Source organism: Neophocaena asiaeorientalis, unplaced genomic scaffold (assembly GCF_003031525.2).
Source record: "Neophocaena asiaeorientalis asiaeorientalis breed wild unplaced genomic scaffold, Neophocaena_asiaeorientalis_V1.1 scaffold396, whole genome shotgun sequence".
Taxonomy (NCBI): Eukaryota; Metazoa; Chordata; class Mammalia; order Artiodactyla; family Phocoenidae; genus Neophocaena; species Neophocaena asiaeorientalis.
Window position 1 is genome coordinate 4,282,107 of NW_020172455.1, and position 10,068 is coordinate 4,292,174.

Below are 10,068 nucleotides of genomic sequence, written 5' to 3' on the forward strand. Positions count from 1 at the left end.
CTTTCTGAATCAGTTTGCTCGGGGAGAGACTGACTAATAATGAAGAACTAAGGAATTTTATGCCAATAATCACGTGCTCCTGACGTTTCATTCCATTAGAAATTCGGGCCCATAAACCACATGTGAGTAGATATTTTTAGTATATGTGATGGTGCAACTTCCTGGGTGAATGGCTAAACAATTTGAACTTCACGCTGCCACAGTGAGTACATCGAAGTGTCGTTTATGTCTGGAGTCACAGCATTTCAACATGTTTATGTTTGCCGAGTCATCTCCATTTTCATCACTATTGGAAATAGAAAGCTTGCCATCCCCCTGCAGCTCTGTACACCCATCTTGCACTCCCCCTCCCCAACTCCCCCAAACCTGCCACTCTCCTGGGACATATGGCACGTTGTTAGTAAAATCTCTCCTATTTCCTCTAGCTCTTTCCTCCACCTTTTGCTCTAATGAAAACCCACGTCTCTCCCGGGACGTGACATCCCTTGCTGACCTCACAAGTAGTAGCTGGTTTCCCTCGCTCATCACTGGGCCTGGAGGTGGGGCAGGTGCCCTCCCTCCTACTCACTGTCACAGGCAGACAGTGGTCCCTGCTCACCTCCTAAAATACTGGAGTTTAGAAGCGAGTATCATCCCTCTTTCCTGCCTCCATCTCCAGACTTCCCTGGGTAACTCCCCACTAGAAAAGATTAGAGCCTGATTGCTGTCAGTCTCCAACACAAGGCCCGTGATGATGTCAATATCCTTAGAGAAGAGCCTGCCACCACTGGCCTCCCAGCTCCCTGACCTGCCCCCCGACCTTGTTATCACCAACGGTCTCCATTTCCAGCATTCCACTCCCAACCCCCTCCAACTTGCCATCTCACTTCCTCTAGTAGACAGACTCCATCAACTCTTTGACGCCACCATGCGTGCTTATATTCTAGTGATCTTAGCCCGTGTCCTTACTCCTCCCTGCCCTGCTTAAGCTCTCTGCTCTGTAGTCAGTTTGTAGTAATGCTACTGCTACAGCCCTGTAGACTGCTACAGGCTTCTGTCCTAAAAGCACGGGGATTCTGATGAATTCTATATTGTGTGATTCAGCAAAAAAGAAGGATGAAGTAAGTGCCGAATCATTGTAAAAAAAATACATATATTCTGAAATAAAAAGTTTATTTTAGGGCTTCCCTGGTGGCACAGTGGTTGAGAGTCCGCCTGCCGATGCAGGGGACACGGGTTCGTGCCCTGGTCCGGGAAGATCCCACATGCCGCGGAGCGGCTGGGCCCGTGAGCCATGGCCGCTGAGCCTGCGCGTCCGGAGCCTGTGCTCCGCAATGAGAGAGGCCACAACAGTGAGAGGCCCGCGTACCGTTAAAAAAAAAAAAGTTTATTTTATATATGTATATAAAATAGTTTAGATACATAATAAACTTTTAATTTTAGGATAGTCTTAGATTTACAGAAAATGTGGTGAAGATAGTACAGAGTTCCCACATATCCCCACACAGTGTTTCCCAATCGTTAGCATCTTGCGTTAGTGTGTACGTTCGCCACAGCTAATAAACCAATGCTGAACAAGGGCCACGCTTTATTCAGATTTCGTTAGCCTTAGTTTTTTCCTAACGCCCTTTTCTGTCCCCAGATGCCTTGCAGGACACATTAGTGGTCATGTCTCCTTAGGCTCCTCTTGACTGTGACAATTTCTCAGCCTGTTCTTGTTTTTGATGAGCTTGACAGCTCTGAGAACTGCTGGTCAGGTATTTTGCAGAATGTCTCTCCATTAGGAATTTGCCTGAATTTTTTCCTGAAACATATTCTGACAGGAGAGAACATCCTTTTTGAGAAGGTGTAGATCTTCTGCTTACAATTGTACCTGCCTAGTGTTAGAAGTAACGTTTATAGACTAGCTTCTGTCTCCATCTGTTACAGACCTTGTCTTCCATCTTCCAGATGCTTCAGTGCCGGGTATCCCAGGACATCTTGTTCCAAATACACCTAGAACCTGACTTTCTTTCCTTCCACTACTAGGTGCCCCTGTTTAAGCCGTCACCTTTCACTTGTGTTACTACAAATGCCTCCTAAATGGTCTCCTATGTCCCTCCCTTGTTACCCCTGAAGGTCCATTTTTCACACAGTAGGTAGAATGAGTTTTCTAAAACAGCTCAGTTGTGTTCCTTCTCTGTCAAAACCCTATTTTCACCTGCAGTAAAATTCACCTTTGTTGTCGCAGAAGAGGCCCTGCCCACCCTGGCCTCTGGGGTCTCACCTCCTCCTTTCCCGTCTCTCTCATGCTGCTCCAGCCACCCTGCCCTTGCTGTTCTTTGAACACGCCAAGCACATCGCCACCTCTGCGACTGTGTACCTACTGTCCCTTTTGCTTGCACGGTTCTTCCTCCAGGTGGTGCACTTGCACGGTTCTTCCTCCAGGTGGTGCACTTGAACTGCTGCTCCTCCGGACAGTGCCTGGCTTCTGCGCCTGCGCACCTTAACCGTCTTCGCATGTTCCCTTTCTCCATGGCACCGACTTCTGTCTGCTGACTAGAGCTGACTTGTTGGCTTGTTGTCTGTCTTCCTCATTGGAATATAAGGTCCGTGAGGGGAGATGGTAGGGATTTTATCCTCACTGCTGTATCCCTGGCATCTAGAAGGGTGCTGAGTGAAGCTTATAGTGGCTCATTCACTTATTCAAGACGCATCTGGCACATAACAGGGGTTCATGAATTTGGGTGAGTAAAATGAATGAGTGAGTGAATGGAGCCTGATCGTACAATTGAAAGCCTCTACTGATATTCCTGGTTTATTCCTAAGTAGACATCCTGTAGCTTTTTCATTATTTTCTTGTGAGTAATCTCCTACTAGGTCTCCAGGGGGTTCTGTTAGCTGGGGTTACCCAAGTTTTATACTGACTGCACATTGCTTCAGGCTTAGTTTTCAGATATCTTGATACACTGCTATTTGGCTGGTATTATCTACTTTTCTTTACACCCTTTCCGTACTCTGGTTATATAACTTGTATTCGTCATCTTTTGACTATACCTCACTCATATTCCTGCTTAAAATGCTTCTACCTGCTGGAAGAACCAGCTCAAATCTTATCTCGACTGAGTAGTCTTCCTAGCTTCCTCCAAACTGTAGTTACTCTCTTCCTTTTCACAGCATACATCAAAATATCCAGAGAGAAGCATGAAGAGAAAAAAAAGTTAGAAAACACAAAGAGAGTCGGAGCTGTAGAAGATATGGTGAAAAGGTCTAGCCTATGAGTGACTGGAGTCCCAGAAGGGGAGAAGAGAGAATGTTAGAGAAATGTCTGATGTTGATGAAAAGTGTCAGTTACTGTGAACTTTACGGATAAATTGTGGAACCTCAAAGGGCCAGGAAGGGTAATCCCGGAAAACATTACAATTTATTATAAAGTGATAGTAATTCAGACAGTGTTGTATTGGCTCAAGGATACCCAAATGCATCAATCAACCAAGGTGAGGTCAATTTAACTTAATAAAGAACCACTTGGTAGGCAATTTGGAAGTAGAGGAGAAAAGATTTAATACTTCATAAGAAACACATGGAAAAGCAGCTATCTTTAGGATAAATATTTTAATTGAAGTACAGTTAATTTACAATGTTGTATTAGTTTCAGGTATACAGTGAAGTGTTTCAGTTATACATATATATGTGTGTGTGTGTATATAAATATATATATAAATATATATTTATTATTTTTCAGATTCTTTTCCCTTATAGGTTATTACAAGATATTGAGTATAGCCCTGTGCTATACATTAGGTCTTTGTTGGTTATCTATTTCATATATAGTAGTGTGTATATGTTAATCCCAAACTCCTAATTTACCCCTCCCCCCCAAATGTTGGTTTTAAAGAAAGCTATAGGTTATATGATCAGAATCATTAGTAACAGAGGAGTTGAATTTAATGCTATGTTAAGTGATGTGCTGTCCTAAATTTCTAATGTATCTTTAGCAAGCAAAAACTGCTTGATAATTTAAAATATGAAAAAATAACACTAAATTTCATGATTAAGGTAAGAGACAGGTGTAATTTCAAAACATACCAACTAGCAGATCTGAATTACATAATTTTTATGGCACAATAAAATTAAACATTAATTCATAGTCTCATCCAACTGAAGGGGTTTAAAAAATCAACCAGTGGACCGAATGCGATATTAACCATCCCTTTCTGTTCCAGCTCTTGTTCGCTTTTATGGGAATCCGTGCCGATGAGTGAACTTTGGCTTCAGAGGCTAGGAGGGATTCAAGGTTCCAACTTAGCTAGAACGAGATGCTGACATCCTGGAAATGGAAAGAGTTCCACATTTTCAAGAGGGGAACAAAGCACTCGACCTGTTACTAACTTAAGGTTGCCCTAAAAATACTTTTGATATAAAACTCAAAACGAGTACGGTTGGGTGTCAACCTTGAGTAGGATTTCCTGACCATGTAACGCCCGTTCCCGCCTCCTGGTCGATACAGTTCCCCTGACCCCTGCTTACTCTCCTCGTTGCTTAGAGGGCTTTGCTCTCCTCCCACCAATCCCCAGACACCGCTTGCTCTTCTGAGCTACCATGTCCTTGGGGCTTAGCCTATGCCATCCAGAGCTGATAATGTTTTCTGTTAGCATATTACCCATCTGCCTAGTTGGATTGAACTCTCATAGCGGGGCCCCAAATCTTCAATCTCAGTTAGTGAGTAAGAATTTTTAAAACAATTAATATTTTACTTTTATTTATTTGTTTATTTATTTATTTACTGGCCATGCCACGCGGCTTGCGGGATCTTAGTTCCCCCACCAGGGACTGAATGTGGGCCCACGGCAGTGACAGAGCCGATTCCTAACCACTGGACCGCCAGGGAATTCCCAAGAATTTGATGATCGAAAAGAGCTTTTAGAGAGACTGAAACAGCCATGGCAAGGCGATGGGTTGGCAACACCAATGTGTGTCTGCCCTGCTGGTAGTTTCGTTTGACTTACGTTGAGCTTGCCAACCTCTAAAACCCAAAGTCGTTTTTGTACTGATTCAGTTATAACTCTTTCTCTTTCCTCCAACTCTTTGTCTGACTCTTTTTCCACCACTCCCTGCCCGCCCCCCACTTGAAGGCAGGGTCATATATTTGCCCCTCTTCTGTTGCCTCTCAAATCTGTTCTTAACTCTGTCCGGGAGTGTGTTCCTTTTCTTTCTGACACCATCCCAGAGTTGAGGAAATGTCCTTCCACCTGTTTTTTATGTAGCAGGAACATGCTGATTAAATGAGTCAGGGAGGAGATTGGCAAAGCTATCAAGAGAAATGATAGCGGCAACCATCACTCTTCGAGGCAAAAAATGACATCTTAGGAACCTCCCCGTTACCCCTCCCCTTCTCAATAAGAAATGTTTAAAATAATGACTTTCATCCATAAAGTTTTTGTTTCAAATCTCTGTTTAAGATGTCAGGGAACTCTGAGTGGTAAATTAGGGGAGATCTCTCTTCTTCAAATATTTCTGTGTTTTCCAAATACTTTATAATGAACACACATTCCTTTTAGAGTCAGAGAAAAACATTTTTTAAAGCAAGATGGTATGTGAAACATCTTAAGATTTCCGTGGAAGATCTGATGTACAATGAAACTGAAACCATGTAAAAAGATTGGACTGCTGAAATCATCATGCCAGTATGCTGATCTGTTGACAAAGATGAAAGCGTGATTAAAATTACAGTTTTGGTGGGGAGAGTGGTGAGGAATGGAAAGATAACTCACATTTTTCCTCCTCCATGTACATGACAAGTAAAAAAGACAGACTCTCGAAGTGATCTGAGTGATTCTGCTGAAGCAAGAAACCCTCAGGATGCCTCTGCCAGAAAGATTTAGGCGAGCTGCATAAACCATAAAAAGACCAAAGAAAGTGGAGAGAGTGATTCATTTGAAACAAAACTGAGGAGAAAGCATTTCAGTTCGATTTTACAGCAGTCATTTCATCACAAGATGAGAGTCTGAGTCCAGAACTACGAAAGGAGTCAACAGCATTTGGCAGAAGTTGGAAAATATTTAATTTATTAAATGTAACCATAATGTAGATAAAGAAGAATGGGCTACAGTGGGATCAAAAAGCTACTTAAACAAGGTCCTACTGTATAGCACAGAGAATTATATTGAGTATCCTATGATAAACCATAATGGAAAACAATATAAAAAAGAATGTATATGTATGTATAACTGAATCGCTTTGCTGTACAACAGAAATTAACACAACATTGTAAATCAACGATACTTAAAAAAAAAGCAACTTTATTTTTCCTCAGGGCAGCTCCTGTAAATGTTCCATCTCTTTCTTGTTTCCCAGACAAAATTTCTAATAGGTCTCATAATTTTTGTAATTTTTCTCATTACTCTTGGATCATTGAATATCACCTAGTCATGTTTGGTCATTAAACATTCTCATTTTAGTAATGAAATGCCTGGCCTGGACTACTAATAAAACCCCGAACGTAAGATTTCTCCCATCCCCAGTTCAGACCTGCAATGGAGGGGGGACCCTAGTTGATAACCCTATTCCCTGCTCCAAGACTTCTCCCCTTTCCTGCCATCCTTGAACCTGACCCTTCTCTCATCTTCCATTCAAACGTTTGCCAAAGGAAAGCCTGTTTCTAGTAGCTTCTTTCCAGGCTGTCATCTGGACTGCTTTTAAAATGTGCCTGAAAGGACAACTTGTACACCGAATATCTTCAGGATTTTTATCCGGGGAGAAGAAGTGGGGAGGGGATTCAGGTAGTGTGGGTGATGGTCTTAGTGTCTAGGACTCAATGTCCCACTTCTAGACGGGGATTTGCAAAGTCCTTGACTGAGAAGCCGCCAGCTGCGGTGCAGCGGTGCTTGGGGCCACCTAAGCTGGAGGACCACTACTTCCTGTCCCGCCCCCGCCCCCCCTACTTTCTGTTATATTCCAGTTGTCCCCAAGAGAGGCGTTCTGGCCGTGCTGGTTCACTGCTGCTCAGTGTGGCTCACACCTGGTGGGCATAAGCCGACCTAAAGCCTCCTGGACTTGTTGTGGAGAGGCTAGCTCACCGACCAGGCGTTGCTTCCTGGAGTTACAGAAATTACGGGGTGAAGCGGCTGGGGGTGGTCATGGTGAGGCGGGCTGGAACGGTGAGAACTGTCATGGGGGCAGCTCTCTTCTCAAAATGGTGTTCCGTAGGGGAAGCACTTAGGGACTCAAGACCCCTTCTCCCCGAGCCACCATTTCATAGCCGACACACCTCAGTGAGATCTTGCAGGGCTCAATCTCTGATATGTAATCCACATTTTCCCTTTGTGTCCCCAAGCTCATCCAGAAAGCCCGTCAACGTCCCAGGGAAAGAGCAAATCTCTTGGAGAGTAGCTCAGAAGGTCAAGAAACTCAAAGACAAGGTTTAACGTACAGACAACTTTCTTGGAAGAAGAGTAATCCAGATTTTCCCCAGTACTAGGAATCCTGGGAACAAATTTAACCATTGTGGGATGAGAGTGCAGCTTTTTCACACGTGGTAACCCAGAGGTGTCAGGAAGTGTAGGAAGTCTCATCTCATTTTTAGTATTTTTGCCCAGGGATTCTTAACCACTTTCGTGTTCTAGTCCTTTTTGGCAGACAGGTAAGACCTACGACTGCCTTCTCAGAACGTGTTTAAATAGATAAAAATAAAATCAATATGATTACAAAAGACACCAATAATATTGAAATGCACTCATTAGAATATTTGAAAAACACCCCCCACCCCCAAAGTAACAAGAACAAAAAAGAAAGCCTTTCAAATGCCTTGTTGATGATTCCGACGGTTCCTTATGATGAGAGCACTGGCTCCCATGCTGGGGCCATAGATCCCTGTGAAACCACAGATTCCAATTCCCATGTTGCTTTCACAACCAGTGGCTACTAAAAGGCCACCTGCTATACTGTGTAGGTCCTCAAAAACCTGCTTGACACTGAAAAGGGATACTCATATCTGCTATCACCGATTTGGACACAGTGGGACAAGAACCACGTCTGAGAATGATGTTTCGTTGGAATCAGCTGGGAAGATATTTTAAAAATCCCCAACAAGAGTCGAGTTTTGATTTTTAAAAAGATCTACAGATGATTTTGATGTGCCAACTTTGGGCACCATTGAAAAGCATCTGAAATGGATCACTCTGGCAACTCATGGAAAAAGCCAACAAGGGGCCAACATGTGGCTCCATCAGATGTTGGTGTGGCATGTGTGCACAACGAGAGGACACCCCAAAGCGTGTGACGAAGACGTAAACGGTGCTCTTTCTTCCTTAAAGGCTTTCCAAGGCCACACACTGCTCTAAACAGGGTGAGGGAAGCTGGTGTGGAGTAAGAATGGAGTGAACCTTATAGTGGGGGAGAGACATGGAAACCGGTTAAATATGCTTTAACACATACTTTTGGAATACCTACTGTGCCCCGGGACTGTGGAGTAAGAAGGTGAATACAGACGATGGATGATGAACCCTGGTTGAGGTCATGCAGAAAGCTGCCTCTTAAAAGACAAATAGAATTCATCCGTTGGACTCAGCTGGACGAGAGGCAGGAAAGAATATCCAGGGGAGAGGGAACAACACTTTGGAAACAAAATGGAGATGACAAAGAGCATATGGCCCAATGTTCCGGGAACTGAACTTGCCAGCCTAGGGTGGGGGCAGGATGGGAGGAGAGCGGTGGACAGTACAATGCAAGAAGTCTGGCAGGGGCCAGCTCCAGAGGAGACCTGCCTGTTAAGTACCATTTGGGAATCTGTTCTATGGAAACGGAAGGCTGCTGAGGAGTTTAATCAAAGAAGTGACATGATCCCCAGTCTCCTGGGGAGACGGTTAGTGGGGCACCAGCAGAGGCAGGGAGGGTAGTTGGGGGCTTTTGATATGTAGTCCTGGTGGGGAGCTTCTGAAGCCTTTAAGCAGCTCAGGGGTGATGAAAGTGGCTGCAATCAGGCGGTGTGGGCTGATTGGATGACATCGGGCAGGGGCGGAGGAGGAGGTGCATGACTTCCCAATTCCTGCCTCGGTGGATGGGGGCAGGAGTCAGGTCCCCCGACAGTGTCGGGACAGGAGGATCACACCAGGTCGGGGGGGTGGGGTGACGAGTCCAGCTTTGAGCTGAATTCTGGAAACATTAACCAATTTGAAGGGAGGTGAAATCTGAGAGGAGCAGCTAGAGAAATGGGAGGAAAACGAGGAGAGTCAGAGTCACAGAAGCCGAGGGAGGGGAACATTTCCAGGAGGGAGTCGCGAGGGAAACTGTGAGTGGAAAAGTGGTCAATCACATTTGGCCGCCAGCAGGTCAGAGGTTCCTTCTGCAGAGACCCGGGTAAGGACGGTCTGCCGGGCTGCAGAGGGGGGAGTGAGGAAGTGGGGGAGGCGGTGGGCTCTCTGGGCCGGGAGATTAGATCCCACAGGTGTTCTGGGTTCAGGAGGACGGGATTTCAGCTAGCCTCCCTTCGCAATATGTTTGCAGAGTCGTTTGAAGTTATACTTGCGGTTTATTTCTCTGCATAAGCTTTGATGATAATGGTGAACTGGGATAAGAAACTCGCCATAATATGAAGAGTGACACTGAAGATGAAGAAAATATTGCCTGGGGCGCTTGCCAAAATACGCCAAAATTTGGAGGCCAGAGAGAATGTGCCGAGGGAGGCAGGGCTGGGTGACTCGCTTCCCTCGCCCCAGCCCGCCTACCCCGCATCGCTCCAGCCGGCGCCAGCAGCCCCACCCAGCCCCGCCTCCTTCGGGCTCCGCAGACAGACAGGAGGCGTGGCCACACGAAGCCCCGCCCCTCAGCCAGGGTCACGTGATCTGTCAGTTTGCGGAGACGGGGGGGGAAAAATGGCTGCCGGCTACGGTGAGGGCGACGCGCTGAAAGCCGCAGTCTCTCCCTTTCTAGTCTTCTGACAGCGCCTGCGGCAAAGCGGGTCCTTTCCGCCGGAGCTGTGGAAGCCGTCCTTGGGCCAGGTTCTGAGACGGTCAGTGTGGTGGTCGGCAGGGAGGGGCCGTGGTGGGGTGTGTAGGGGGCCGAGGCAGAGCGAGGAGGGAGCGGAGGAAGGGTGAGGCCGGGTGAGGGGAC

The 10,068-nt window shown here is 45.7% G+C and overlaps 1 protein-coding gene across 7 annotated transcripts in view; it reads left to right on the top strand.

Moving 5' to 3' along the window:
• Positions 1-9,824: 9,824 nt before the first annotated feature.
• The window catches only part of KIDINS220 (kinase D interacting substrate 220), a 94,696-nt gene continuing 94,452 nt past the window's right edge, over positions 9,825-10,068 (top strand). For all 7 annotated transcript variants that reach the window (XM_024737686.1, XM_024737692.1, XM_024737687.1 and 4 more), the window contains exon 1: positions 9,825-9,967. The gene's annotated coding sequence lies outside the window, so the exon portion shown is untranslated. The remainder of the gene's footprint in view (positions 9,968-10,068) is intronic.